Source organism: Leuresthes tenuis, unplaced genomic scaffold (genome assembly GCF_036924035.1).
Source record: "Leuresthes tenuis unplaced genomic scaffold, fLeuTen1.0.hap1 SCAF_1, whole genome shotgun sequence".
In the NCBI taxonomy this organism is placed as follows: Eukaryota; Metazoa; Chordata; class Actinopteri; order Atheriniformes; family Atherinopsidae; genus Leuresthes; species Leuresthes tenuis.
The window spans coordinates 3,225,482-3,251,300 of record NW_027325355.1 but is presented as its reverse complement, the minus strand read 5'-3'; the positions used below and the strand labels follow the sequence as shown (position 1 = coordinate 3,251,300).

Below are 25,819 nucleotides of genomic sequence, written 5' to 3'. Positions count from 1 at the left end.
CTTCAGCTGAAACTGAGACTCTCAGATCACTTCGTGTTTGCCAACAAAGCAGCCGCAGCTGAAGATGACCAAATACCTCATGTGTCACAGGGTGATCAGACGTTGCAACAAAACACATGCAGGTGGTAGAGAGAAGAGAAAGACCTTACAGCACCTGGTATTCCCAAGCGGTCTCCCACCCAAGTACTAACCAGGCCCAACACTGCTTGGCTTCCGAGATCAGACGAGGTCAGGCAAATTCAGGGTGGTGTGGCCGTAAGTAACAATGTCTGTGACAAATGTGCATTATATAAGTACAGGAATCATACGGTTCCTCTATGTAACCAGATAATTGCTGAGAAAGGCTGATGTGTAGTGGGCACATCTTCTTCCCTGACGTGATTATTCTCTTCAGCTGAAACTGAGACTCTCAGATCACTTCGTGTCTGCCAACAAAGCAGCAGCAGCTGAAGATGACCAACTTCCTCATGTGTCACAGGGTGATCAGACGTTGCAACAAAAGACATGCAGGTTGTTGAGAGAAGAGAAAACGCTTACAGCACCTGGTATTCCCAAGCAGTCTCCCATTAAAGTACTAACCAGGCCCAACCCTCCTTGGCTTCCGAGATCAGACGAGGTCGGGCATATTCAGGGTGGTGTGGCCGTAAGGAACAATTTCTGTGACAAATGTGCATTATATAGGTACTGGAATCATACACTTCCTCTATGTAACCAGATAATTGCAGAGAAAGGCTGACTTGTTATGGGCACATCTTCTTCCCTGATGTGATTATTCTCTGCAGCTGAAACTGAGACTCTCAGATCACTTGGTGTCTGCCAACAAAGCAGCAGCAGCTGAAGATCACCAACTTCCTCATGTGTCACAGGGTGATCAGACATTGCAACAAAAGACATGCAGGTTGTAGAGAGAAGAGAAAACGCTTACAGCACCTGGTATTCCCAAGCAGTCTACCATCCAAGTACTAACCAGGCTCAAACGTGCTTGGCTTCCGAGATCAGACGAGGTCGGGTATATTCAGGGTGGTGTGGCCGTAAGCAACAATAACTGTGACAAATGTGCATTATATAAGTACTGGAATCATACACTTCCTCTATGTAACCAGATAATTTCCGAGAAAGGCTCACTTGTTATGGGCATATCTTCTTCCCTGATGTGATCATTCTCTGCAGCTGAAACTGAGACTCTCAGATCACTTCGTGTCTGCCAACAAAGCAGCAGCAGCTGCTGAAGATGACCAACTTCCTCATGTGTCACAGGGTGATCAGACGTTGCAACAAAAGACATGCAGGTGGTAGAGAGAAGAGAAAAAGCTTACCATACCTGGTATTCCCAAGAGGACTCCTATCCAAGTATTAACCAGGCCCAAACCTCCTTGGCTTCCGAGATCAGACGAGGTCGAGCATGTTCAGGGTGGTGTGGCCGTAAGCAACAATGTCTCTGACAAATGTGCATTATATAGGTACTGGAATCATACGGTTCCTCTATGCAACCAGATCATTTCCGAGAAAGGCTGATGTGTAGTGGGCACATCTTCTTCCCTGACGTGATTATTCTCTGCAGCTGAAACTGAGACTCTCAGATCACTTTGTGTCTGCCAACAAAGCAGCAGCAGCTGAAGATGACCAACTTCCTCATGTGTCACAGGGTGATCAGACGTTGCAACAAAAGACATGCAGGTGGTAGAGAGAAGAGAAAAAGCTTACAGCACCTGGCATTCCCAGAGAGTCTACCATCCAAGTACTAACCAGGCCCAAACCTGCTTGGCTTCCGAGATCAGACGTGGTCGGGCATATTCAGGGTGGTGTGGCGGTAAGCAACCATAACTGTGACAAATGTGCATTATAAAGGTACTGGAATCATACAGTTCCTCTATGTAACCAGATAATTGCCGAGAAAAGCTGATAAGTAGTGGGCACATCTTCTTCCCTGACGTGATTATTCTCTCGAGCTGAAACTGAGACTCTCAGATCACTTTGTGTCTGCCAACAAAGCAGCAGAAGCTGAAGATGACCAACTTCCTCATGTGTCACAGGGTGATCAGACGTTGCAACAAAAGACATGCAGGTTGTAGAGAGAAGAGAAAACGCTTACAGCACCTGGTATTCCCAAGCAGTCTCCCATTAAAGTACTAACCAGGCCCAACCCTCCTTGGCTTCCGAGATCAGACGAGGTCAGGCTTATTCAGGGTGGTGTGGCCGTAAGGAACAATTTCTGTGACACATGTGCATTATATAGGTACTGGAATCATACACTTCCTCTATGAAACCAGATAATTGCCGAGAAAGGCTGACTTGTAGTGGGCACATATTCTTCCCTGATGTGATTATTCTCTGCAACTGAAACTGAGACTCTCAGATCACTCTGTGTCTGCCAACAAAGCAGCAGCAGCTGAAGATGACCAACTTCCTCATGTGTCACAGGGTGATCAGACGTTGCAAAAAAAGACATGCAGGTGGTAGAGAGAAGAGAAAAAGCTTACAGCACCTGGTATTTTCAAGCGGTCTCCCACCCAAGTACTAACCAGGCCCAACTCTTCTTGGCTTCCGAGATCAGACGAGGTCAGGCATATTGAGGGTGGTGTGGCCGTAAGCAACAATGTCTGTGACAAATGTGCATTATATAAGTACAGGAATCATACGGTTCCTCTATGTAACCAGATAATTGCTGAGAAAGGCTGATGTGTAGTGGGCACATCTTCTTCCCTGACGTGATTATTCTCTTCAGCTGAAACTGAGACTCTCAGATCACTTCGTGTCTGCCAACAAAGCAGCAGCAGCTGAAGATGACCAACTTCCTCATGTGTCACAGGGTGATCAGACGTTGCAACAAAAGACATGCAGGTTGTTGAGAGAAGAGAAAACGCTTACAGCACCTGGTATTCCCAAGCAGTCTCCCATTAAAGTACTAACCAGGCCCAACCCTCCTTGGCTTCCGAGATCAGACGAGGTCGGGCATATTCAGGGTGGTGTGGCCGTAAGGAACAATTTCTGTGACAAATGTGCATTATATAGGTACTGGAATCATACACTTCCTCTATGTAACCAGATAATTGCAGAGAAAGGCTGACTTGTTATGGGCACATCTTCTTCCCTGATGTGATTATTCTCTGCAGCTGAAACTGAGACTCTCAGATCACTTGGTGTCTGCCAACAAAGCAGCAGCAGCTGAAGATCACCAACTTCCTCATGTGTCACAGGGTGATCAGACGTTGCAACAAAAGACATGCAGGTTGTAGAGAGAAGAGAAAACGCTTACAGCACCTGGTATTCCCAAGCAGTCTACCATCCAAGTACTAACCAGGCTCAAACGTGCTTGGCTTCCGAGATCAGACGAGGTCGGGTATATTCAGGGTGGTGTGGCCGTAAGCAACAATAACTGTGACAAATGTGCATTATATAAGTACTGGAATCATACACTTCCTCTATGTAACCAGATAATTTCCGAGAAAGGCTCACTTGTTATGGGCATATCTTCTTCCCTGATGTGATCATTCTCTGCAGCTGAAACTGAGACTCTCAGATCACTTCGTGTCTGCCAACAAAGCAGCAGCAGCTGCTGAAGATGACCAACTTCCTCATGTGTCACAGGGTGATCAGACGTTGCAACAAAAGACATGCAGGTGGTAGAGAGAAGAGAAAAAGCTTACCACACCTGGTATTCCCAAGAGGTCTCCTATCCAAGTACTAACCAGGCCCAAACCTCCTTGGCTTCCGAGATCAGACGAGGTCGAGCATGTTCAGGGTGGTGTGGCCGTAAGCAACAATGTCTCTGACAAATGTGCATTATATAGGTACTGGAATCATACGGTTCCTCTATGCAACCAGATCATTTCCGAGAAAGGCTGATGTGTAGTGGGCACATCTTCTTCCCTGACGTGATTATTCTCTGCAGCTGAAACTGAGACTCTCAGATCACTTTGTGTCTGCCAACAAAGCAGCAGCAGCTGAAGATGACCAACTTCCTCATGTGTCACAGGGTGATCAGACGTTGCAACAAAAGACATGCAGGTGGTAGAGAGAAGAGAAAAAGCTTACAGCACCTGGCATTCCCAGAGAGTCTACCATCCAAGTACTAACCAGGCCCAAACCTGCTTGGCTTCCGAGATCAGACGTGGTCGGGCATATTCAGGGTGGTGTGGCGGTAAGCAACCATAACTGTGACAAATGTGCATTATAAAGGTACTGGAATCATACAGTTCCTCTATGTAACCAGATAATTGCCGAGAAAAGCTGATAAGTAGTGGGCACATCTTCTTCCCTGACGTGATTATTCTCTCGAGCTGAAACTGAGACTCTCAGATCACTTTGTGTCTGCCAACAAAGCAGCAGAAGCTGAAGATGACCAACTTCCTCATGTGTCACAGGGTGATCAGACGTTGCAACAAAAGACATGCAGGTTGTAGAGAGAAGAGAAAACGCTTACAGCAGCTGGTATTCCCAAGCAGTCTCCCATTAAAGTACTAACCAGGCCCAACCCTCCTTGGCTTCCGAGATCACACGAGGTCAGGCTTATTCAGGGAGGTGTGGCCGTAAGGAACAATTTCTGTGACACATGTGCATTATATAGGTACTGGAATCATACACTTCCTCTATGAAACCAGATAATTGCCGAGAAAGGCTGACTTGTAGTGGGCACATATTCTTCCCTGATGTGATTATTCTCTGCAACTGAAACTGAGACTCTCAGATCACTCTGTGTCTGCCAACAAAGCAGCAGCAGCTGAAGATGACCAACTTCCTCATGTGTCACAGGGTGATCAGACGTTGCAAAAAAAGACATGCAGGTGGTAGAGAGAAGAGAAAAAGCTTACAGCACCTGGTATTTTCAAGCGGTCTCCCACCCAAGTACTAACCAGGCCCAACTCTTCTTGGCTTCCGAGATCAGACGAGGTCAGGCATATTGAGGGTGGTGTGGCCGTAAGCAACAATGTCTGTGACAAATGTGCATTATATAAGTACAGGAATCATACGGTTCCTCTATGTAACCAGATAATTGCTGAGAAAGGCTGATGTGTAGTGGGCACATCTTCTTCCCTGACGTGATTATTCTCTTCAGCTGAAACTGAGACTCTCAGATCACTTCGTGTCTGCCAACAAAGCAGCAGCAGCTGAAGATGACCAACTTCCTCATGTGTCACAGGGTGATCAGACGTTGCAACAAAAGACATGCAGGTTGTTGAGAGAAGAGAAAACGCTTACAGCACCTGGTATTCCCAAGCAGTCTCCCATTAAAGTACTAACCAGGCCCAACCCTCCTTGGCTTCCGAGATCAGACGAGGTCGGGCATATTCAGGGTGGTGTGGCCGTAAGGAACAATTTCTGTGACAAATGTGCATTATATAGGTACTGGAATCATACACTTCCTCTATGTAACCAGATAATTGCAGAGAAAGGCTGACTTGTTATGGGCACATCTTCTTCCCTGATGTGATTATTCTCTGCAGCTGAAACTGAGACTCTCAGATCACTTGGTGTCTGCCAACAAAGCAGCAGCAGCTGAAGATCACCAACTTCCTCATGTGTCACAGGGTGATCAGACGTTGCAACAAAAGACATGCAGGTTGTAGAGAGAAGAGAAAACGCTTACAGCACCTGGTATTCCCAAGCAGTCAACCATCCAAGTACTAACCAGGCTCAAACGTGCTTGGCTTCCGAGATCAGACGAGGTCGGGTATATTCAGGGTGGTGTGGCCGTAAGCAACAATAACTGTGACAAATGTGCATTATATAAGTACTGGAATCATACACTTCCTCTATGTAACCAGATAATTTCCGAGAAAGGCTCACTTGTTATGGGCATATCTTCTTCCCTGATGTGATCATTCTCTGCAGCTGAAACTGAGACTCTCAGATCACTTCGTGTCTGCCAACAAAGCAGCAGCAGCTGCTGAAGATGACCAACTTCCTCATGTGTCACAGGGTGATCAGACGTTGCAACAAAAGACATGCAGGTGGTAGAGAGAAGAGAAAAAGCTTACCACACCTGGTATTCCCAAGAGGTCTCCTATCCAAGTACTAACCAGGCCCAAACCTCCTTGGCTTCCGAGATCAGACGAGGTCGAGCATGTTCAGGGTGGTGTGGCCGTAAGCAACAATGTCTCTGACAAATTTGCATTATATAGGTACTGGAATCATACGGTTCCTCTATGCAACCAGATCATTTCCGAGAAAGGCTGATGTGTAGTGGGCACATCTTCTTCCCTGACGTGATTATTCTCTGCAGCTGAAACTGAGACTCTCAGATCACTTTGTGTCTGCCAACAAAGCAGCAGAAGCTGAAGATGACCAACTTCCTCATGTGTCACAGGGTGATCAGACGTTGCAACAAAAGACATGCAGGTTGTTGAGAGAAGAGAAAACGCTTACAGCACCTGGTATTCCCAAGCAGTCTCCCATTAAAGTACTAACCAGGCCCAACCCTCCTTGGCTTCCGAGATCAGACGAGGTCGGGCATATTCAGGGTGGTGTGGCCGTAAGGAACAATTTCTGTGACAAATGTGCATTATATAGGTACTGGAATCATACACTTCCTCTATGTAACCAGATAATTGCAGAGAAAGGCTGACTTGTTATGGGCACATCTTCTTCCCTGACGTGATTATTCTCTGCAGCTGAAACTGAGACTCTCAGATCACTTGGTGTCTGCCAACAAAGCAGCAGCAGCTGAAGATCACCAACTTCCTCATGTGTCACAGGGTGATCAGACGTTGCAACAAAAGACATGCAGGTGGTAGAGAGAAGAGAAAAAGCTTACAGCACCTGGTATTCCCAGAGAGTCTACCATCCAAGTACTAACCAGGCCCAAACCTGCTTGGCTTCAAAGATCAGACGTGGTCGGGCATATTCAGGGTGGTGTGGCGGTAAGCAACCATAACTGTGACAAATGTGCATTATAAAGGTACTGGAATCATACAGTTCCTCTATGTAACCAGATAATTGCAGAGAAAAGCTGATAAGTAGTGGGCACATCTTCTTCCCTGACGTGATTTTTCTCTTCAGCTGAAACTGAGACTCTCAGATCACTTTGTGTCTGCCAACAAAGCAGCAGAAGCTGAAGATGACCAACTTCCTCATGTGTCACAGGGTGATCAGACGTTGCAACAAAAGACATGCAGGTGGTAGAGAGAAGAGAAAAAGCTTACAGCACCTCGTATTCCCAAGAGGTCTTCCATCCAAGTACAAACCAGGCCCAACTGTGCTTGGCTTCCGAGATCAGACGAGGTCGGGCATGTTCAGGGTTGTGTGGCCGTAAGCAACAATGTCTCTGACAAATGTGCATTATATAGGTACTGGAATCATACGGTTCCTCTATGCAACCAGATAATTGCCGAGAAAGGCTGACTTGTAGTGGGCACATCTTCTTCCCTGATGTGATTATTCTCTGCAGCTGAAACTGAGACTCTCAGATCACTTCGTGTCTGCCAACAAAGAAGCAGCAGCTGCTGAAGATCACCAACTTCCTCATGTGTCACAGGGTGATCAGACGTTGCAACAAAAGACATGCAGGTTGTAGAGAGAAGAGAAAACGCTTACAGCACCTGGTATTCCCAAGCAGTCTACCATCCAAGTACTAACCAGGCTCAAACGTGCTTGGCTTCCGAGATCAGACGAGGTCGGGTATATTCAGGGTGGTGTGGCCGTAAGCAACAATAACTGTGACAAATGTGCATTATATAAGTACTGGAATCATACACTTCCTCTATGTAACCAGATAATTTCCGAGAAAGGCTCACTTGTTATGGGCATATCTTCTTCCCTGATGTGATCATTCTCTGCAGCTGAAACTGAGACTCTCAGATCACTTCGTGTCTGCCAACAAAGCAGCAGCAGCTGCTGAAGATGACCAACTTCCTCATGTGTCACAGGGTGATCAGACGTTGCAACAAAAGACATGCAGGTGGTAGAGAGAAGAGAAAAAGCTTACCACACCTGGTATTCCCAAGAGGTCTTCTATCCAAGTACTAACCAGGCCCAAACCTCCTTGGCTTCCGAGATCAGACGAGGTCGAGCATGTTCAGGGTGGTGTGGCCGTAAGCAACAATGTCTCTGACAAATGTGCATTATACAGGTACTGGAATCATACGGTTCCTCTATGCAACCAGATCATTTCCGAGAAAGGCTGATGTGTAGTGGGCACATCTTCTTCCCTGACGTGATTATTCTCTGCAGCTGAAACTGAGACTCTCAGATCACTTTGTGTCTGCCAACAAAGCAGCAGCAGCTGAAGATGACCAACTTCCTCATGTGTCACAGGGTGATCAGACGTTGCAACAAAAGACATGCAGGTGGTAGAGAGAAGAGAAAAAGCTTACCACACCTGGTATTCCCAGAGAGTCTACCATCCAAGTACTAACCAGGCCCAAACCTGCTTGGCTTCCGAGATCAGACGTGGTCGGGCATATTCAGGGTGGTGTGGCGGTAAGCAACCATAACTGTGACAAATGTGCATTATAAAGGTACTGGAATCATACAGTTCCTCTATGTAACCAGATAATTAACGAGAAAAGCTGATAAGTAGTGGGCACATCTTCTTCCCTGACGTGATTATTCTCTCGAGCTGAAACTGAGACTCTCAGATCACTTTGTGTCTGCCAACAAAGCAGCAGAAGCTGAAGATGACCAACTTCCTCATGTGTCACAGGGTGATCAGACGTTGCAACAAAAGACATGCAGGTGGTAGAGAGAAGAGAAAAAGCTTACAGCACCTCGTATTCCCAAGAGGTCTTCCATCCAAGTACAAACCAGGCCCAACTGTGCTTGGCTTCCGAGATCAGACGAGGTCGGGCATGTTCAGGGTTGTGTGGCCGTAAGCAACAATGTCTCTGACAAATGTGCATTATATAGGTACTGGAATCATACGGTTCCTCTATGCAACCAGATAATTGGCGAGAAAGGCTGATGTGTAGCGGGCATATCATCTTCTCTGATGTGATCATTCTCTTCAGCTGAAACTGAGACTCTCAGATCACTTCGTGTCTGCCAACAAAGCAGCAGCAGCTGAAGATGACCACCTTCCTCATGTGTCACAGGGTGATCAGACGTTGAAACAAAAGACATGCAGGTGGTAGAGAGAAGAGAAAAAGCTTAAAGCACCTGGTATTCCCAAGCAGTCTCCCAACCAAGTACTAACCAGGCCCAAACCTGCTTGGCTTCCAAGATCAGACGAGGTCGGGCTTATTCAGGGTGGTGTGGCCGTAAGCAACAATATCTGTGACAAATGTGCATTATATAAGTACTGGAATCATACACTTCCTCTATGTAACCAGATAATTGCCGAGAAAGGCTGACTTGTAGTGGGCACATCTTCTTCCCCGATGTGATTATTTTCTGCAGCTGAAACTGAGACTCTCAGATCACTTCGTGTCTGCCAACAAAGAAGCAGCAGCTGCTGAAGATCACCAACTTCCTCATGTGTCACAGGGTGATCAGACGTTGCAACAAAAGACATGCAGGTTGTAGAGAGAAGAGAAAACGCTTACAGCACCTGGTATTCCCAAGCAGTCTACCATCCAAGTACTAACCAGGCTCAAACCTGCTTGGCTTCCGAGATCAGACGAGGTCGGGTATATTCAGGGTGGTGTGGCCGTAAGCAACAATAACTGTGACAAATGTGCATTATATAAGTACTGGAATCATACACTTCCTCTATGTAACCAGATAATTTCCGAGAAAGGCTCACTAGTTATGGGCATATCTTCTTCCCTGATGTGATCATTCTCTGCAGCTGAAACTGAGACTCTCAGATCACTTCGTGTCTGCCAACAAAGCAGCAGCAGCTGCTGAAGATGACCAACTTCCTCATGTGTCACAGGGTGATCAGACGTTGCAACAAAAGACATGCAGGTGGTAGAGAGAAGAGAAAAAGCTTACCACACCTGGTATTCCCAAGAGGTCTTCCATCCAAGTACTAACCAGGCCCAAACCTCCTTGGCTTCCGAGATCAGACAAGATCGAGCATGTTCAGGGTGGTGTGGCCGTAAGCAACAATGTCTCTGACAAATGTGCATTATATAGGTACTGGAATCATACGGTTCCTCTATGCAACCAGATCATTTCCAAGAAAGGCTGATGTGTAGTGGGCACATCTTCTTCCCTGACGTGATTATTCTCTGCAGCTGAAACTGAGACTCTCAGATCACTTCGTGTCTTCCAACAAAGCAGCAGCAGCTGAAGATGACCAACTTCCTCATGTGTCACAGGGTGATCAGACGTTGCAACAAAAGACATGCAGGTGGTAGAGAGAAGAGAAAAAGCTTACAGCACCTGGTATTCCCAGAGAGTCTACCATCCAAGTACTAACCAGGCCCAAACCTGCTTGGCGTCAAAGATCAGACGTGGTCGGGCATATTCAGGGTGGTGTGGCGGTAAGCAACCATAACTGTGACAAATGTGCATTATAAAGGTACTGGAATCATACAGTTCCTCTATGTAACCAGATAATTGCCGAGAAAAGCTGATAAGTAGTGGGCACATCTTCTTCCCTGACGTGATTTTTCTCTTCAGCTGAAACTGAGACTCTCAGATCACTTTGTGTCTGCCAACAAAGCAGCAGAAGCTGAAGATGACCAACTTCCTCATGTGTCACAGGGTGATCAGACGTTGCAACAAAAGACATGCAGGTTGTTGAGAGAAGAGAAAACGCTTACAGCACCTGGTATTCCCAAGCAGTCTCCCATTAAAGTACTAACCAGGCCCAACCCTCCTTGGCTTCCGAGATCAGACGAGGTCGGGCATATTCAGGGTGGTGTGGCCGTAAGGAACAATTTCTGTGACAAATGTGCATTATATAGGTACTGGAATCATACACTTCCTCTATGTAACCAGATAATTGCAGAGAAAGGCTGACTTGTTATGGGCACATCTTCTTCCCTGACGTGATTATTCTCTGCAGCTGAAACTGAGACTCTCAGATCACTTGGTGTCTGCCAACAAAGCAGCAGCAGCTGAAGATCACCAACTTCCTCATGTGTCACAGGGTGATCAGACGTTGCAACAAAAGACATGCAGGTGGTAGAGAGAAGAGAAAAAGCTTACAGCACCTGGTATTCCCAGAGAGTCTACCATCCAAGTACTAACCAGGCCCAAACCTGCTTGGCTTCAAAGATCAGACGTGGTCGGGCATATTCAGGGTGGTGTGGCGGTAAGCAACCATAACTGTGACAAATGTGCATTATAAAGGTACTGGAATCATACAGTTCCTCTATGTAACCAGATAATTGCAGAGAAAAGCTGATAAGTAGTGGGCACATCTTCTTCCCTGACGTGATTTTTCTCTTCAGCTGAAACTGAGACTCTCAGATCACTTTGTGTCTGCCAACAAAGCAGCAGAAGCTGAAGATGACCAACTTCCTCATGTGTCACAGGGTGATCAGACGTTGCAACAAAAGACATGCAGGTGGTAGAGAGAAGAGAAAAAGCTTACAGCACCTCGTATTCCCAAGAGGTCTTCCATCCAAGTACAAACCAGGCCCAACTGTGCTTGGCTTCCGAGATCAGACGAGGTCGGGCATGTTCAGGGTTGTGTGGCCGTAAGCAACAATGTCTCTGACAAATGTGCATTATATAGGTACTGGAATCATACGGTTCCTCTATGCAACCAGATAATTGCCGAGAAAGGCTGACTTGTAGTGGGCACATCTTCTTCCCTGATGTGATTATTCTCTGCAGCTGAAACTGAGACTCTCAGATCACTTCGTGTCTGCCAACAAAGAAGCAGCAGCTGCTGAAGATCACCAACTTCCTCATGTGTCACAGGGTGATCAGACGTTGCAACAAAAGACATGCAGGTTGTAGAGAGAAGAGAAAACGCTTACAGCACCTGGTATTCCCAAGCAGTCTACCATCCAAGTACTAACCAGGCTCAAACGTGCTTGGCTTCCGAGATCAGACGAGGTCGGGTATATTCAGGGTGGTGTGGCCGTAAGCAACAATAACTGTGACAAATGTGCATTATATAAGTACTGGAATCATACACTTCCTCTATGTAACCAGATAATTTCCGAGAAAGGCTCACTTGTTATGGGCATATCTTCTTCCCTGATGTGATCATTCTCTGCAGCTGAAACTGAGACTCTCAGATCACTTCGTGTCTGCCAACAAAGCAGCAGCAGCTGCTGAAGATGACCAACTTCCTCATGTGTCACAGGGTGATCAGACGTTGCAACAAAAGACATGCAGGTGGTAGAGAGAAGAGAAAAAGCTTACCACACCTGGTATTCCCAAGAGGTCTTCTATCCAAGTACTAACCAGGCCCAAACCTCCTTGGCTTCCGAGATCAGACGAGGTCGAGCATGTTCAGGGTGGTGTGGCCGTAAGCAACAATGTCTCTGACAAATGTGCATTATACAGGTACTGGAATCATACGGTTCCTCTATGCAACCAGATCATTTCCGAGAAAGGCTGATGTGTAGTGGGCACATCTTCTTCCCTGACGTGATTATTCTCTGCAGCTGAAACTGAGACTCTCAGATCACTTTGTGTCTGCCAACAAAGCAGCAGCAGCTGAAGATGACCAACTTCCTCATGTGTCACAGGGTGATCAGACGTTGCAACAAAAGACATGCAGGTGGTAGAGAGAAGAGAAAAAGCTTACCACACCTGGTATTCCCAGAGAGTCTACCATCCAAGTACTAACCAGGCCCAAACCTGCTTGGCTTCCGAGATCAGACGTGGTCGGGCATATTCAGGGTGGTGTGGCGGTAAGCAACCATAACTGTGACAAATGTGCATTATAAAGGTACTGGAATCATACAGTTCCTCTATGTAACCAGATAATTAACGAGAAAAGCTGATAAGTAGTGGGCACATCTTCTTCCCTGACGTGATTATTCTCTCGAGCTGAAACTGAGACTCTCAGATCACTTTGTGTCTGCCAACAAAGCAGCAGAAGCTGAAGATGACCAACTTCCTCATGTGTCACAGGGTGATCAGACGTTGCAACAAAAGACATGCAGGTGGTAGAGAGAAGAGAAAAAGCTTACAGCACCTCGTATTCCCAAGAGGTCTTCCATCCAAGTACAAACCAGGCCCAACTGTGCTTGGCTTCCGAGATCAGACGAGGTCGGGCATGTTCAGGGTTGTGTGGCCGTAAGCAACAATGTCTCTGACAAATGTGCATTATATAGGTACTGGAATCATACGGTTCCTCTATGCAACCAGATAATTGGCGAGAAAGGCTGATGTGTAGCGGGCATATCATCTTCTCTGATGTGATCATTCTCTTCAGCTGAAACTGAGACTCTCAGATCACTTCGTGTCTGCCAACAAAGCAGCAGCAGCTGAAGATGACCACCTTCCTCATGTGTCACAGGGTGATCAGACGTTGAAACAAAAGACATGCAGGTGGTAGAGAGAAGAGAAAAAGCTTAAAGCACCTGGTATTCCCAAGCAGTCTCCCAACCAAGTACTAACCAGGCCCAAACCTGCTTGGCTTCCAAGATCAGACGAGGTCGGGCTTATTCAGGGTGGTGTGGCCGTAAGCAACAATATCTGTGACAAATGTGCATTATATAAGTACTGGAATCATACACTTCCTCTATGTAACCAGATAATTGCCGAGAAAGGCTGACTTGTAGTGGGCACATCTTCTTCCCCGATGTGATTATTTTCTGCAGCTGAAACTGAGACTCTCAGATCACTTCGTGTCTGCCAACAAAGAAGCAGCAGCTGCTGAAGATCACCAACTTCCTCATGTGTCACAGGGTGATCAGACGTTGCAACAAAAGACATGCAGGTTGTAGAGAGAAGAGAAAACGCTTACAGCACCTGGTATTCCCAAGCAGTCTACCATCCAAGTACTAACCAGGCTCAAACCTGCTTGGCTTCCGAGATCAGACGAGGTCGGGTATATTCAGGGTGGTGTGGCCGTAAGCAACAATAACTGTGACAAATGTGCATTATATAAGTACTGGAATCATACACTTCCTCTATGTAACCAGATAATTTCCGAGAAAGGCTCACTTGTTATGGGCATATCTTCTTCCCTGATGTGATCATTCTCTGCAGCTGAAACTGAGACTCTCAGATCACTTCGTGTCTGCCAACAAAGCAGCAGCAGCTGCTGAAGATGACCAACTTCCTCATGTGTCACAGGGTGATCAGACGTTGCAACAAAAGACATGCAGGTGGTAGAGAGAAGAGAAAAAGCTTACCACACCTGGTATTCCCAAGAGGTCTTCCATCCAAGTACTAACCAGGCCCAAACCTCCTTGGCTTCCGAGATCAGACAAGATCGAGCATGTTCAGGGTGGTGTGGCCGTAAGCAACAATGTCTCTGACAAATGTGCATTATATAGGTACTGGAATCATACGGTTCCTCTATGCAACCAGATCATTTCCGAGAAAGGCTGATGTGTAGTGGGCACATCTTCTTCCCTGACGTGATTATTCTCTGCAGCTGAAACTGAGACTCTCAGATCACTTCGTGTCTTCCAACAAAGCAGCAGCAGCTGAAGATGACCAACTTCCTCATGTGTCACAGGGTGATCAGACGTTGCAACAAAAGACATGCAGGTGGTAGAGAGAAGAGAAAAAGCTTACAGCACCTGGTATTCCCAGAGAGTCTACCATCCAAGTACTAACCAGGCCCAAACCTGCTTGGCGTCAAAGATCAGACGTGGTCGGGCATATTCAGGGTGGTGTGGCGGTAAGCAACCATAACTGTGACAAATGTGCATTATAAAGGTACTGGAATCATACAGTTCCTCTATGTAACCAGATAATTGCCGAGAAAAGCTGATAAGTAGTGGGCACATCTTCTTCCCTGACGTGATTTTTCTCTTCAGCTGAAACTGAGACTCTCAGATCACTTTGTGTCTGCCAACAAAGCAGCAGAAGCTGAAGATGACCAACTTCCTCATGTGTCACAGGGTGATCAGACGTTGCAACAAAAGACATGCAGGTGGTAGAGAGAAGAGAAAAAGCTTACAGCACCTCGTATTCCCAAGAGGTCTTCCATCCAAGTACAAACCAGGCCCAACTGTGCTTGGCTTCCGAGATCAGACGAGGTCGGGCATGTTCAGGGTTGTGTGGCCGTAAGCAACAATGTCTCTGACAAATGTGCATTATATAGGTACTGGAATCATACGGTTCCTCTATGCAACCAGATAATTGGCGAGAAAGGCTGATGTGTAGTGGGCACATATTCTTCCCCGATGTGATTATTTTCTGCAGCTGAAACTGAGACTCTCAGATCACTTCGTGTCTGCCAACAAAGAAGCAGCAGCTGCTGAAGATCACCAACTTCCTCATGTGTCACAGGGTGATCAGACGTTGCAACAAAAGACATGCAGGTTGTAGAGAGAAGAGAAAACGCTTACAGCACCTGGTATTCCCAAGCAGTCTACCATCCAAGTACTAACCAGGCTCAAACGTGCTTGGCTTCCGAGATCAGACGAGGTCGGGTATATTCAGGGTGGTGTGGCCGTAAGCAACAATAACTGTGACAAATGTGCATTATATAAGTACTGGAATCATACACTTCCTCTATGTAACCAGATAATTTCCGAGAAAGGCTCACTTGTTATGGGCATATCTTCTTCCCTGATGTGATCATTCTCTGCAGCTGAAACTGAGACTCTCAGATCACTTCGTGTCTGCCAACAAAGCAGCAGCAGCTGCTGAAGATGACCAACTTCCTCATGTGTCACAGGGTGATCAGACGTTGCAACAAAAGACATGCAGGTGGTAGAGAGAAGAGAAAAAGCTTACCACACCTGGTATTCCCAAGAGGTCTTCCATCCAAGTACTAACCAGGCCCAAACCTCCTTGGCTTCCGAGATCAGACAAGATCGAGCATGTTCAGGGTGGTGTGGCCGTAAGCAACAATGTCTCTGACAAATGTGCATTATATAGGTACTGGAATCATACGGTTCCTCTATGCAACCAGATCATTTCCGAGAAAGGCTAATGTGTAGTGGGCACATCTTCTTCCCTGACGTGATTATTCTCTGCAGCTGAAACTGAGACTCTCAGATCACTTTGTGTCTTCCAACAAAGCAGCAGCAGCTGAAGATGACCAACTTCCTCATGTGTCACAGGGTGATCAGACGTTGCAACAAAAGACATGCAGGTGGTAGAGAGAAGAGAAAAAGCTTACAGCACCTGGTATTCCCAGAGAGTCTACCATCCAAGTACTAACCAGGCCCAAACCTGCTTGGCTTCAAAGATCAGACGTGGTCGGGCATATTCAGGGTGGTGTGGCGGTAAGCAACCATAACTGTGACAAATGTGCATTATAAAGGTACTGGAATCATACAGTTCCTCTATGTAACCAGATAATTGCCGAGAAAAGCTGATAAGTAGTGGGCACATCTTCTTCCCTGACGTGATTTTTCTCTTCAGCTGAAACTGAGACTCTCAGATCACTTTGTGTCTGCCAACAAAGCAGCAGAAGCTGAAGATGACCAACTTCCTCATGTGTCACAGGGTGATCAGACGTTGCAACAAAAGACATGCAGGTGGTAGAGAGAAGAGAAAAAGCTTACAGCACCTCGTATTCCCAAGAGGTCTTCCATCCAAGTACAAACCAGGCCCAACTGTGCTTGGCTTCCGAGATCAGACGAGGTCGGGCATGTTCAGGGTTGTGTGGCCGTAAGCAACAATGTCTCTGACAAATGTGTATTATATAGGTACTGGAATCATACGGTTCCTCTATGCAACCAGATAATTGCCGAGAAAGGCTGATGTGTAGCGGGCATATCATCTTCTCTGATGTGATCATTCTCTTCAGCTGAAACTGAGACTCTCAGATCACTTTGTGTCTGCCAACAAAGCAGCAGCAGCTGAAGATGACCACCTTCCTCATGTGTCACAGGGTGATCAGACGTTGCAACAAAAGACATGCAGGTGGTAGAGAGAAGAAAAAAAGCTTACAGCACCTGGTATTCCCAAGCGGTCTCCCATCAAAGTACTAACCAGGCCCAACCCTCCTTGGCTTCCGAGATCAGACGAGGTTGGACATATTCAGGGTGGTTTGGCCGTAAGCAACTATCTCTGTGACAAATGCGCATTATATAGGTAATCAAATCATATGGTTCCTCTATGTAACCAGATATTTGCAGAGAAAGGCTGATATGTAGCGGGCATATCTTGTTCCCTGACGTGATAATTCTCTCCAGCTGAAAATGAGACTCTCAGATCACTTCGTGTCTGCCAACAAAGCAGCAGCAGCTGAAGATGACCAACTTCCTCATGTGTCACAGGGTGATCAGACATTGCAACAAAAGACATGCAGGTGGTTGAGAGAGGAGAAAAAGCTTAAAGCACCTGGTATTCCCAAGAGGTCTTCCATCCAAGTACAAACCAGTTCCAACTGTGCTTGGCTTCCGAGATCAGACGAGGAAGGGGATGTTCAGGGTGGTGTGGCCGTAAGCAACAATATCTCTGAAAAATGTGCATTATATAGGTACTGGAATCATACGGTTCCTCTATGCAACCAGATAATTGCAGAGAAAGGCTGATGTGTAGTGGGCACATCTTGTTCCCTGACGTGATCATTCTCTTCAGCTGAAACTGAGACTCTCAGATCACTTCGTGTCTGCCAACAAAGCAGCAGCAGCTGAAGATGACCAACTTCTTCGCGTGTCACAGGGTGATCAGACGTTGCAACAAAAGACATGTAGGTTGTAGAGAGAAGAGAAAACGCTTACAGCACCTGGTATTCCCAAGCAGTCTCCCATTAAAGTACTAACCAGGCCCAACCCTCCTCGGCTTCCGAGATCAGACGAGGTCAGGCTTATTCAGGGTGGTGTGGCCGTAAGGAACAATTTCTGTGACAAATGTGCATTATATAGGTACTGGAATCATACACTTCCTCTATGAAACCAGATAATTGCCGAGAAAGGCTGACTTGTAGTGGGCACATATTTTTCCCTGATGTGATTATTCTCTGCAGCTGAAACTGAGACTCTCAGATCACTCTGTGTCTGCCAACAAAGCAGCAGCAGCTGAAGATGACCAACTTCCTCATGTGTCACAGGGTGATCAGACGTTGCAAAAAAAGACATGCAGGTGGTAGAGAGAAGAGAAAAAGCTTACAGCACCTGGTATTTTCAAGCGGTCTCCCACCCAAGTACTAAGCAGGCCCAACTCTGCTTGGCTTCCGAGATCAGACGAGGTCAGGCATATTCAGGGTGGTGTGGCCGTAAGCAACAATGTCTGTGACAAATGTGCATTATATAAGTACAGGAATCATACGGTTCCTCTATGTAACCAGATAATTGCTGAGAAAGGCTGATGTGTAGTGGGCACATCTTCTTCCCTGACGTGATTATTCTCTTCAGCTGAAACTGAGACTCTCAGATCACTTCGTGTCTTCCAACAAAGCAGCAACAGCTGAAGATGACCAACTTCCTCATGTGTCACAGGGTGATCAGACGTTGCAACAAAAGACATGCAGGTTGTAGAGAGAAGAGAAAACGCTTACAGCACCTGGTATTCCCAAGCAGTCTCCCATTCAAGTACTAACCAGGCCCAACCCTGCTTGGCTTCCGAGATCAGACGAGGTCGGGCTTATTCAGGGTGGTGTGGCCGTAAGCAACAATATCGGTGACAAATGTGCATTATATAGGTACTGGAATCATACACTTCCTCTATGTAACCAGATAATTGCCGAAAAAGGCTGACTTGTAGTGGGTTCATCTTCCTCCTTGATGTGATTATTCTCTTCAGCTGAAACTGAGACTCTCAGATCACCTCGTGTCTATCAACAAAGCAGCAGCAGCTGAAGATGACCAACTTCTTCACGTGTCACAGGGTGATCAGACGTTGCAACAAAAGACATGCAGGTGGTAGAGAGAAGAGAAAAAGCTTACAGCACCTGGTACTCCCAAGCTGTCTCCCATCCAAGTACTAACCAGGTACAACCCTGCTTGGCGTCCGAGATCAGACGAGGTCAGGCTTCTTCAGGGTGGTGTGGCCGTAAGCAACAATGTCTCTGACAAATGTGCATTATATAGGTACTGGAATCATACGGTTCCTCTATGCAACCAGATAATTGCCGAGAAAGGCTGATGTGTAGCGGGCAAATAATCTTCTCTGATGTGATCATTCTCTGCAACTGAAACTGAGACTCTCAGATCACTTCGTGTCTGCCAACAAAGCAGCAGCAGCTGCTGAAGATGACCAACTTCCTCATGTGTCATAGGGTGATCAGACGTTGCAACAAAAGACATGCAGGTGGTAGAGAGAAGAGAAAAAGCTTAAAGCACCTGGTATTCCCAAGAGGTCTTCCATCCAAGTACTAACTAGGCCCAACCCTCCTTGGCTTCCGAGATCAGACGAGGTCGGGCATGTTCAGGGTGGTGTGGCCGTAAGCAACAATGTCTCTGACAAATGTGCATTATATAGGTACTGGAATCATACGGTTCCTCTATGCAACCAGATCATTTCCGAGAAAGGCTGATGTGTAGTGGGCACATCTTCTTCCCTGACGTGATTATTCTCTGCAGCTGAAACTGAGACTCTCAGATCACTTCGTGTCTGCCAACTACGGTTCCTCTATGCAACCAGATAATTGCCGAGAAAGGCTGATGTGTAGCGGGCAAATCATCTTCTCTGATGTGATCATTCTCTGCAACTGAAACTGAGACTCTCAGATCACTTCGTGTCAGCCAACAAAGCAGCAGCAGCTGAAGATGACCAACTTCCTCATGTGTCACAGGGTGATCAGACGTTGCAACAAAAGACATGCAGGTGGTAGAGAGAAGAGAAAAAGCTTACAGCACCTGGTATTCCCAAGCTGTCTCCCATCCAAGTACTAAGGAGGCTCAACCCTGCTTGGCTTCCGAGATCAGACGAGGTCGGGCATGTTCAGGGTGGTGTGGCCGTAAGCAACAATGTGTCTGACAAATGTGCATTATATAAGTACAGGAATCATACGGTTCCTCTATGTAACCAGATAATTGCTGAGAAAGGCTGATCTGTAGTGGGCACATCTTCTTCCCTGACGTGATAATTTTCTCCAGCTGAACATGAGACTCTCAGATCACTTCGTGTCTGCCAACAAAGCAGCAGAAGCTGAAGATGACCAACTTCCTCATGTGTCACAGGGTGATCAGACGTTGCAACAAAAGACATGCAGGTGGTAGAGAGAAGAGAAAAAGCTTAAGGCACCTGGTATTCCCAAGCGGTCTCCCATTCAAGTACTAACCAGGCCCAACCCTGCTTGGCTTCCGAGATCAGACGAGGTTGGGCTTATTCAGGGTGGTGTGGCCGTAAGCAACAGCATCGGTGACAAATGTGCATTATATAGGTACTGGAATCATACACTTCCTCTGTATAACCAGATAATTGCCGAAAAAGGCTGACTTGTAGTGGATTCATCTTCCTCCTTGATGTGATTATTCTCTGGAGCTGAAACTGAGACTCTCAGATCACCTCGTGTCTATCAACAAAGCAGCAGCAGCTGAAGATGACCAACTTCTTCACGTGTCACAGGGTGATCAGACGTTGCAACAAAAGACATGCAGGTGGTAGAGAGAAGAGAAAAAGCTTACAGCACCTGGTATTCCCAAGCTGACTCCTATCCAAGTACTAACCAGGTACAACCCTGCTTGGCGTCCGAGATCAGACGAGGTCGGGCTTATTCAGGGTGGTGTGGCCGTAAGCAACAATGTCTCTGACAAATGTGCATTATATAGGTACTGGAATCATACACTTCCTCTGTATAACCAGATAATTGCCGAAAAAGGCTGACTTGTAGTGGGTTCATCTTCCTCCTTGATGTGATTATTCTCTGGAGCTGAAACTGAGACTCTCAGATCACCTCGTGTCTATCAACAAAGCAGCAGCAGCTGAAGATGACCAACTTCTTCACGTGTCACAGGGTGATCAGACGTTGCAACAAAAGATATGCAGGTGGTAGAGAGAAGAGAAAAAGCTTACAGCACCTGGTATTCCCAAGCTGTCTCCTATCCAAGTACTAACCAGGTACAACCCTGCTTGGCGTCCGAGATCAGACGAGGTCGGGCTTATTCAGGGTGGTGTGGCCGTAAGCAACAATGTCTCTGACAAATGTGCATTATATAGGTACTGGAATCATACGGTTCCTCTATGCAACCAGATAATTGCCGAGAAAGGCTGATGTGTAGCGGGCAAATCATCTTCTTCCCTGACGTGATAATTTTCTCCAGCTCAACATGAGACTCTCAGATCACTTCGTGTCTGCCAACAAAGCAGCAGAAGCTGAAGATGACCAACTTCCTCATGTGTCACAGGGTGATCAGACGTTGCAACAAAAGACATGCAGGTGGTAGAGAGAAGAGAAAAAGCCTAAGGTACCTGGTATTCCCAAGCGGTCTCCCATTCAAGTACTAACCAGGCCCAACCGTGCTTGGCTTCCGAGATCAGACGAGGTCGGGCTTATTCAGGGTGGTGTGGCCGTAAGCAACAATATCGGTGACAAATGTGCATTATATAGGTACTGGAATCATACACTTCCTCTGTATAACCAGATAATTGCCGAAAAAGGCTGACTTGTAGTGGGTTCATCTTCCTCCTTGATGTGATTATTCTCTGGAGCTGAAACTGAGACTCTCAGATCACCTCGTGTCTATCAACAAAGCAGCAGCAGCTGAAGATGACCAACTTCTTCACGTGTCACAGGGTGATCAGACGTTGCAACAAAAGACATGCAGGTGGTAGAGAGAAGAGAAAAAGCTTACAGCACCTGGTATTCCCAAGCTGTCTCCCATCCAAGTACTAACCAGGTACAACCCTGCTTGGCGTCCGAGATCAGACGAGGTCGGGCTTATTCAGGGTGGTGTGGCTGTAAGCAACAATGTCTCTGACAAATGTGCATTATATAGGTACTGGAATCATACGGTTCCTCTATGCAACCAGATAATTGCAGAGAAAAGCTGACTTGTAGTGGGCACATCTTCTTCTCTGATGTGATTATTCTCTCCAGCTGAAACTGAGACTCTCAGATTACCTCATGTCTGCCAACAAAGCAGCAGGAGCTGAAGATGACCAACTTCCTCATGTGTCACAGGGTGATCAGACGTTGCAACAAAAGACATGCAGGTGGTCAAGAGAAGACAAAAAGCTTACAGCACCTGGTAATCCCAAGCACTCTCCCATCTAAGTACTAACCAGGCCCAACCCTACTTGGCTTCCAAGATAAGACAAGGTGGGGCTTATTCAGGGTGGTGTGGCGGTAAGCAAATATATTTGTTACAAATGTGAATTATATAGGTACTGGAATCATACACTTCCTCTATGAAACCAGATAATTGCCGAGAAAGGCTGATGTGTAGTGGGCATATCATCTTCTCTGATGTGATCATTCTCTTCAGCTGAAACTGAGACTCTCAGATCACTTCGTGTCTGCCAACAAAGCAGCAGCAGCTGAAGATGACCAACTTCCTCATGTGTCACAGGGTGATCAGACGTTGCAACAAAACACATGCAGGTGGTAGAGAGAAGAGAAACAGCTTACAGCACCTGGTATTCCCAAGCAGTCTCCCATTGAAGTACAAACCAGACCCAACCCTGCTTGGCTTCCGAGATAAGACAAGGTGGGGCTTATTCAGGGTGGTGTGGCGGTAAGCGACAATATCTGTTACAAATGTGAATTATATAGGTACTGGAATCATACACTTGCTCTATGAAACCAGATAATTGCCGAGAAAGGCTGACTTGTAGTGGGTTCATCTTCCTCCTTGATGTGATTATTCTCTGCAGCTGAAACTGAGACTCTCAGATCACTTCGTGTCTGCCAACAAAGCAGCAGCTGCTGAAGATGACCAACTTCCTCATGTGTCACAGGGTGATCAGACGTTGCAACAAAAGACATGCAGGTTGTAGAGAGAAGAGAAAACGCTTACAGCCCCTGGTATTCCCAAGCAGTCTCCCATCCAAGTACTAACCAGGTACAACCCTGCTTGGCGTCCGAGATCAGACGAGGTCGGGCTTATTCAGGGTGGTGTGGCCGTAAGCAACAATGTCTCTGACAAATGTGCATTATATAGGTACTGGAATCATACGGTTCCTCTATGCAACCAGATAATTGCCGAGAAAGGCTGATGTGTAGCGGGCAAATCATCTTCTCTGATGTGATCATTATCTGCAACTGAAACTGAGACTCTCAGATCACTTCGTGTCAGCCAACAAAGCAGCAGCAGCTGAAGATGACCAACTTCTTCACGTGTCACAGGGTGATCAGACGTTGCAACAAAAGACATGCAGGTGGTAGAGAGAAGAGAAAAAGCTTACAGCACCTGGTATTCCCAAGCTGTCTCCCATCCAAGTACTAACCAGGTACAACCCTGCTTGGCGTCCGAGATCAGACGAGGTCGGGCTTATTCAGGGTGGTGTGGCCGTAAGCAACAATGTCTCTGACAAATGTGCATTATATAGGTACTGGAATCATACGGTTCCTCTATGCAACCAGATAATCATCTTCTCTGATGTGATCATTATCTGCAACTGAAACTGAGACTCTCAGATCACTTCGTGTCAGCCAACAAAGCAGCAGCAGCTGAAGACGACCAACTTCCTCATGTGTCACAGGGTGATCAGAAGTTGCAACAAAAGACATGCAGGTGGTAGAGAGAAGAGAAGAAGCTTACAGCACCTGGTATTCCCAAGCAGTCTCCCATCCAAGTACTAAGGAGGCCCAACCCTGCTTGGCTTCCGAGATCAGACGAGGTTGGGCTTATTCAGGGTGGTGTGGCCGTAAGCAACAATATCGGTGACAAATGTGCATTATATAGGTACTGGAATCATACACTTCCTCTGTATAACCAGATAATTGCCGAAAAAGGCTGACTTATAGTGGGTTCATCTTCCTCCTTGATGTGATTATTCTCTGGAGCTGAAACTGAGACTCTCAGATCACCTCGTGTCTATCAACAAAGCAGCAGCAGCTGAAGATGACCAGCTTCTTCACGTGTCACAGGGTGATCAGACGTTGCAACAAAAGACATGCAGGTGATAGAGAGAAGAGAAAAAGCTTACAGCACCTGGTATTCCCAAGCAGTCTCCCATCAAGTACTAAGCAGGCCTAAACCTGCTTGGCTTCCGAGATCAGACGAGGTCGGGCTTATTCAGGGTGGTTTGGCCGTAAGCGACAATGTCTGTGACAAATGTGCATTATATAGGTACTGGAATCATACGGTTCCTCTATGCAACCAAATAATTGCAGAGAAAAGCTGACTTGTAGTGGGCACATCTTCTTCTCTGATGTGATTATTCTCTCCAGCTGAAACTGAGACTCTCAGATTACCTCATGTCTGCCAACAAAGCAGCAGGAGCTGAAGATGACCAACTTCCTCATGTGTCACAGGGTGATCAGACGTTGCAACAAAAGACATGCAGGTGGTAGAGAGAAGACAAAAAGCTTACAGCACCTGGTAATCCCAAGCAGTCTCCCATCTAAGTACTAACCAGGCCCAACCCTACTTGGCTTCCGAGATAAGACAAGGTGGGGCTTATTCAGGGTGGTGTGGCGGTAAGCAAATATATTTGTTACAAATGTGAATTATATAGGTACTGGAATCATACATTTCCTCTATGAAACCAGATAATTGCCGAGAAAGGCTGATGTGTAGTGGGCATATCATCTTCTCTGATGTGATCATTCTCTTCAGCTGAAACTGAGACTCTTAGATCACTTCGTGTCTGCCAACAAAGCAGCAGCAGCTGAAGATGACCAACTTCCTCATGTGTCACAGGGTGATCAGACGTTGCAACAAAAGACATGCAGGTGGTAGAGAGAAGAGAAAAAGCTTACAGCACCTGGTATTCCCAAGCTGACTCCTATCCAAGTACTAACCAGGTACAACCCTGCTTGGCGTCCGAGATCAGACGAGGTCGGGCTTATTCAGGGTGGTGTGGCGGTAAGCAACAATGTCTCTGACAAATGTGCATTATATAGGTACTGGAATCATACGGTTCCTCTATGCAACCAGATAATTGCCGAGAAAGGCTGATGTGTAGCGGGCAAATCATCTTCTTCCCTGACGTGATAATTTTCTCCAGCTGAACATGAGACTCTCAGATCACTTCGTGTCTGCCAACAAAGCAGCAGAAGCTGAAGATGACCAACTTCCTCATGTGTCACAGGGTGATCAGACGTTGCAACAAAAGACATGCAGGTGGTAGAGAGAAGAGAAAAAGCTTAAGGTACCTGGTATTCCCAAGCGGTCTCCCATTCAAGTACTAACCAGGCCCAACCGTGCTTGGCTTCCGAGATCAGACGAGGTCGGGCTTATTCAGGGTGGTGTGGCCGTAAGCAACAATATCGGTGACAAATGTGCATTATATAGGTACTGGAATCATACACTTCCTCTGTATAACCAGATAATTGCCGAAAAAGGCTGACTTGTAGTGGGTTCATCTTCCTCCTTGATGTGATTATTCTCTGGAGCTGAAACTGAGACTCTCAGATCACCTCGTGTCTATCAACAAAGCAGCAGCAGCTGAAGATGACCAACTTCTTCACGTGTCACAGGGTGATCAGACGTTGCAACAAAAGACATGCAGGTGGTAGAGAGAAGAGAAAAAGCTTACAGCACCTGGTATTCCCAAGCTGTCTCCCATCCAAGTACTAACCAGGTACAACCCTGCTTGGCGTCCGAGATCAGACGAGGTCGGGCTTATTCAGGGTGGTGTGGCCGTAAGCAACAATGTCTCTGACAAATGTGCATTATATAGGTACTGGAATCATACGGTTCCTCTATGCAACCAGATAATTGCCGAGAAAGGCTGATGTGTAGCGGGCAAATCATCTTCTCTGATGTGATCATTATCTGCAACTGAAACTGAGACTCTCAGATCACTTCGTGTCAGCCAACAAAGCAGCAGCAGCTGAAGATGA

At 46.5% G+C, this 25,819-nt stretch overlaps 1 non-coding gene and 61 pseudogenes across 1 annotated transcript; all 62 read right to left on the bottom strand.

The window, feature by feature from the left end:
* Positions 1–142: 142 nt before the first annotated feature.
* Positions 143–261, bottom strand: LOC140305319 (5S ribosomal RNA; annotated as a pseudogene).
* Positions 262–530: 269 nt separating this feature from the next.
* Positions 531–649, bottom strand: LOC140275499 (5S ribosomal RNA; annotated as a pseudogene).
* A 269-nt stretch (positions 650–918) lies between these two features.
* On the bottom strand, positions 919–1,037 carry LOC140289717 (5S ribosomal RNA; annotated as a pseudogene).
* A 272-nt stretch (positions 1,038–1,309) lies between these two features.
* On the bottom strand, positions 1,310–1,428 carry LOC140297148 (5S ribosomal RNA; annotated as a pseudogene).
* A 269-nt stretch (positions 1,429–1,697) lies between these two features.
* LOC140289252 (5S ribosomal RNA) lies at positions 1,698–1,816 on the bottom strand (annotated as a pseudogene).
* A 269-nt stretch (positions 1,817–2,085) lies between these two features.
* On the bottom strand, positions 2,086–2,204 carry LOC140291559 (5S ribosomal RNA; annotated as a pseudogene).
* A 269-nt stretch (positions 2,205–2,473) lies between these two features.
* LOC140278057 (5S ribosomal RNA) lies at positions 2,474–2,592 on the bottom strand (annotated as a pseudogene).
* A 269-nt stretch (positions 2,593–2,861) lies between these two features.
* Positions 2,862–2,980, bottom strand: LOC140275493 (5S ribosomal RNA; annotated as a pseudogene).
* A 269-nt stretch (positions 2,981–3,249) lies between these two features.
* On the bottom strand, positions 3,250–3,368 carry LOC140289716 (5S ribosomal RNA; annotated as a pseudogene).
* A 272-nt stretch (positions 3,369–3,640) lies between these two features.
* LOC140292351 (5S ribosomal RNA) lies at positions 3,641–3,759 on the bottom strand (annotated as a pseudogene).
* Positions 3,760–4,028: 269 nt separating this feature from the next.
* On the bottom strand, positions 4,029–4,147 carry LOC140289251 (5S ribosomal RNA; annotated as a pseudogene).
* A 269-nt stretch (positions 4,148–4,416) lies between these two features.
* LOC140297198 (5S ribosomal RNA) lies at positions 4,417–4,535 on the bottom strand (annotated as a pseudogene).
* A 269-nt stretch (positions 4,536–4,804) lies between these two features.
* On the bottom strand, positions 4,805–4,923 carry LOC140278051 (5S ribosomal RNA; annotated as a pseudogene).
* Positions 4,924–5,192: 269 nt separating this feature from the next.
* On the bottom strand, positions 5,193–5,311 carry LOC140275485 (5S ribosomal RNA; annotated as a pseudogene).
* A 269-nt stretch (positions 5,312–5,580) lies between these two features.
* LOC140288431 (5S ribosomal RNA) lies at positions 5,581–5,699 on the bottom strand (annotated as a pseudogene).
* A 272-nt stretch (positions 5,700–5,971) lies between these two features.
* LOC140292350 (5S ribosomal RNA) lies at positions 5,972–6,090 on the bottom strand (annotated as a pseudogene).
* Positions 6,091–6,359: 269 nt separating this feature from the next.
* Positions 6,360–6,478, bottom strand: LOC140275473 (5S ribosomal RNA; annotated as a pseudogene).
* A 269-nt stretch (positions 6,479–6,747) lies between these two features.
* LOC140295294 (5S ribosomal RNA) lies at positions 6,748–6,866 on the bottom strand (annotated as a pseudogene).
* Positions 6,867–7,135: 269 nt separating this feature from the next.
* On the bottom strand, positions 7,136–7,254 carry LOC140294017 (5S ribosomal RNA; annotated as a pseudogene).
* A 272-nt stretch (positions 7,255–7,526) lies between these two features.
* LOC140289715 (5S ribosomal RNA) lies at positions 7,527–7,645 on the bottom strand (annotated as a pseudogene).
* A 272-nt stretch (positions 7,646–7,917) lies between these two features.
* LOC140294812 (5S ribosomal RNA) lies at positions 7,918–8,036 on the bottom strand (annotated as a pseudogene).
* Positions 8,037–8,305: 269 nt separating this feature from the next.
* LOC140271593 (5S ribosomal RNA) lies at positions 8,306–8,424 on the bottom strand (annotated as a pseudogene).
* A 269-nt stretch (positions 8,425–8,693) lies between these two features.
* Positions 8,694–8,812, bottom strand: LOC140294016 (5S ribosomal RNA; annotated as a pseudogene).
* Positions 8,813–9,081: 269 nt separating this feature from the next.
* On the bottom strand, positions 9,082–9,200 carry LOC140291214 (5S ribosomal RNA; annotated as a pseudogene).
* A 272-nt stretch (positions 9,201–9,472) lies between these two features.
* Positions 9,473–9,591, bottom strand: LOC140269357 (5S ribosomal RNA; annotated as a pseudogene).
* Positions 9,592–9,863: 272 nt separating this feature from the next.
* Positions 9,864–9,982, bottom strand: LOC140291583 (5S ribosomal RNA; annotated as a pseudogene).
* A 269-nt stretch (positions 9,983–10,251) lies between these two features.
* On the bottom strand, positions 10,252–10,370 carry LOC140296561 (5S ribosomal RNA; annotated as a pseudogene).
* Positions 10,371–10,639: 269 nt separating this feature from the next.
* Positions 10,640–10,758, bottom strand: LOC140275468 (5S ribosomal RNA; annotated as a pseudogene).
* Positions 10,759–11,027: 269 nt separating this feature from the next.
* Positions 11,028–11,146, bottom strand: LOC140295293 (5S ribosomal RNA; annotated as a pseudogene).
* A 269-nt stretch (positions 11,147–11,415) lies between these two features.
* LOC140294015 (5S ribosomal RNA) lies at positions 11,416–11,534 on the bottom strand (annotated as a pseudogene).
* Positions 11,535–11,806: 272 nt separating this feature from the next.
* LOC140289714 (5S ribosomal RNA) lies at positions 11,807–11,925 on the bottom strand (annotated as a pseudogene).
* Positions 11,926–12,197: 272 nt separating this feature from the next.
* LOC140294811 (5S ribosomal RNA) lies at positions 12,198–12,316 on the bottom strand (annotated as a pseudogene).
* Positions 12,317–12,585: 269 nt separating this feature from the next.
* On the bottom strand, positions 12,586–12,704 carry LOC140271586 (5S ribosomal RNA; annotated as a pseudogene).
* Positions 12,705–12,973: 269 nt separating this feature from the next.
* On the bottom strand, positions 12,974–13,092 carry LOC140294014 (5S ribosomal RNA; annotated as a pseudogene).
* A 269-nt stretch (positions 13,093–13,361) lies between these two features.
* Positions 13,362–13,480, bottom strand: LOC140291212 (5S ribosomal RNA; annotated as a pseudogene).
* A 272-nt stretch (positions 13,481–13,752) lies between these two features.
* LOC140269351 (5S ribosomal RNA) lies at positions 13,753–13,871 on the bottom strand (annotated as a pseudogene).
* A 272-nt stretch (positions 13,872–14,143) lies between these two features.
* Positions 14,144–14,262, bottom strand: LOC140291581 (5S ribosomal RNA; annotated as a pseudogene).
* A 269-nt stretch (positions 14,263–14,531) lies between these two features.
* LOC140296560 (5S ribosomal RNA) lies at positions 14,532–14,650 on the bottom strand (annotated as a pseudogene).
* A 269-nt stretch (positions 14,651–14,919) lies between these two features.
* LOC140294013 (5S ribosomal RNA) lies at positions 14,920–15,038 on the bottom strand (annotated as a pseudogene).
* Positions 15,039–15,310: 272 nt separating this feature from the next.
* On the bottom strand, positions 15,311–15,429 carry LOC140289713 (5S ribosomal RNA; annotated as a pseudogene).
* Positions 15,430–15,701: 272 nt separating this feature from the next.
* Positions 15,702–15,820, bottom strand: LOC140291580 (5S ribosomal RNA; annotated as a pseudogene).
* A 269-nt stretch (positions 15,821–16,089) lies between these two features.
* LOC140295291 (5S ribosomal RNA) lies at positions 16,090–16,208 on the bottom strand (annotated as a pseudogene).
* A 269-nt stretch (positions 16,209–16,477) lies between these two features.
* LOC140294011 (5S ribosomal RNA) lies at positions 16,478–16,596 on the bottom strand (annotated as a pseudogene).
* A 269-nt stretch (positions 16,597–16,865) lies between these two features.
* LOC140316647 (5S ribosomal RNA) lies at positions 16,866–16,984 on the bottom strand (annotated as a pseudogene).
* Positions 16,985–17,641: 657 nt separating this feature from the next.
* LOC140295671 (5S ribosomal RNA) lies at positions 17,642–17,760 on the bottom strand (annotated as a pseudogene).
* A 269-nt stretch (positions 17,761–18,029) lies between these two features.
* LOC140270476 (5S ribosomal RNA) lies at positions 18,030–18,148 on the bottom strand (annotated as a pseudogene).
* A 269-nt stretch (positions 18,149–18,417) lies between these two features.
* Positions 18,418–18,536, bottom strand: LOC140298629 (5S ribosomal RNA). The gene has a single exon (XR_011914258.1). It is a non-coding gene; the product is annotated as a 5S ribosomal RNA (ribosomal RNA).
* Positions 18,537–18,805: 269 nt separating this feature from the next.
* LOC140295049 (5S ribosomal RNA) lies at positions 18,806–18,924 on the bottom strand (annotated as a pseudogene).
* Positions 18,925–19,196: 272 nt separating this feature from the next.
* Positions 19,197–19,315, bottom strand: LOC140282217 (5S ribosomal RNA; annotated as a pseudogene).
* Positions 19,316–19,712: 397 nt separating this feature from the next.
* On the bottom strand, positions 19,713–19,831 carry LOC140292972 (5S ribosomal RNA; annotated as a pseudogene).
* A 269-nt stretch (positions 19,832–20,100) lies between these two features.
* Positions 20,101–20,219, bottom strand: LOC140311996 (5S ribosomal RNA; annotated as a pseudogene).
* A 269-nt stretch (positions 20,220–20,488) lies between these two features.
* On the bottom strand, positions 20,489–20,607 carry LOC140292191 (5S ribosomal RNA; annotated as a pseudogene).
* Positions 20,608–20,876: 269 nt separating this feature from the next.
* Positions 20,877–20,995, bottom strand: LOC140290001 (5S ribosomal RNA; annotated as a pseudogene).
* A 272-nt stretch (positions 20,996–21,267) lies between these two features.
* On the bottom strand, positions 21,268–21,386 carry LOC140279570 (5S ribosomal RNA; annotated as a pseudogene).
* A 269-nt stretch (positions 21,387–21,655) lies between these two features.
* Positions 21,656–21,774, bottom strand: LOC140290957 (5S ribosomal RNA; annotated as a pseudogene).
* A 1,045-nt stretch (positions 21,775–22,819) lies between these two features.
* Positions 22,820–22,938, bottom strand: LOC140293097 (5S ribosomal RNA; annotated as a pseudogene).
* Positions 22,939–23,207: 269 nt separating this feature from the next.
* Positions 23,208–23,326, bottom strand: LOC140290482 (5S ribosomal RNA; annotated as a pseudogene).
* Positions 23,327–23,563: 237 nt separating this feature from the next.
* On the bottom strand, positions 23,564–23,682 carry LOC140291683 (5S ribosomal RNA; annotated as a pseudogene).
* Positions 23,683–23,951: 269 nt separating this feature from the next.
* LOC140294421 (5S ribosomal RNA) lies at positions 23,952–24,069 on the bottom strand (annotated as a pseudogene).
* Positions 24,070–24,726: 657 nt separating this feature from the next.
* Positions 24,727–24,845, bottom strand: LOC140296051 (5S ribosomal RNA; annotated as a pseudogene).
* A 272-nt stretch (positions 24,846–25,117) lies between these two features.
* On the bottom strand, positions 25,118–25,236 carry LOC140266107 (5S ribosomal RNA; annotated as a pseudogene).
* Positions 25,237–25,505: 269 nt separating this feature from the next.
* On the bottom strand, positions 25,506–25,624 carry LOC140290480 (5S ribosomal RNA; annotated as a pseudogene).
* Between the last annotated feature and the right edge of the window lie 195 nt (positions 25,625–25,819).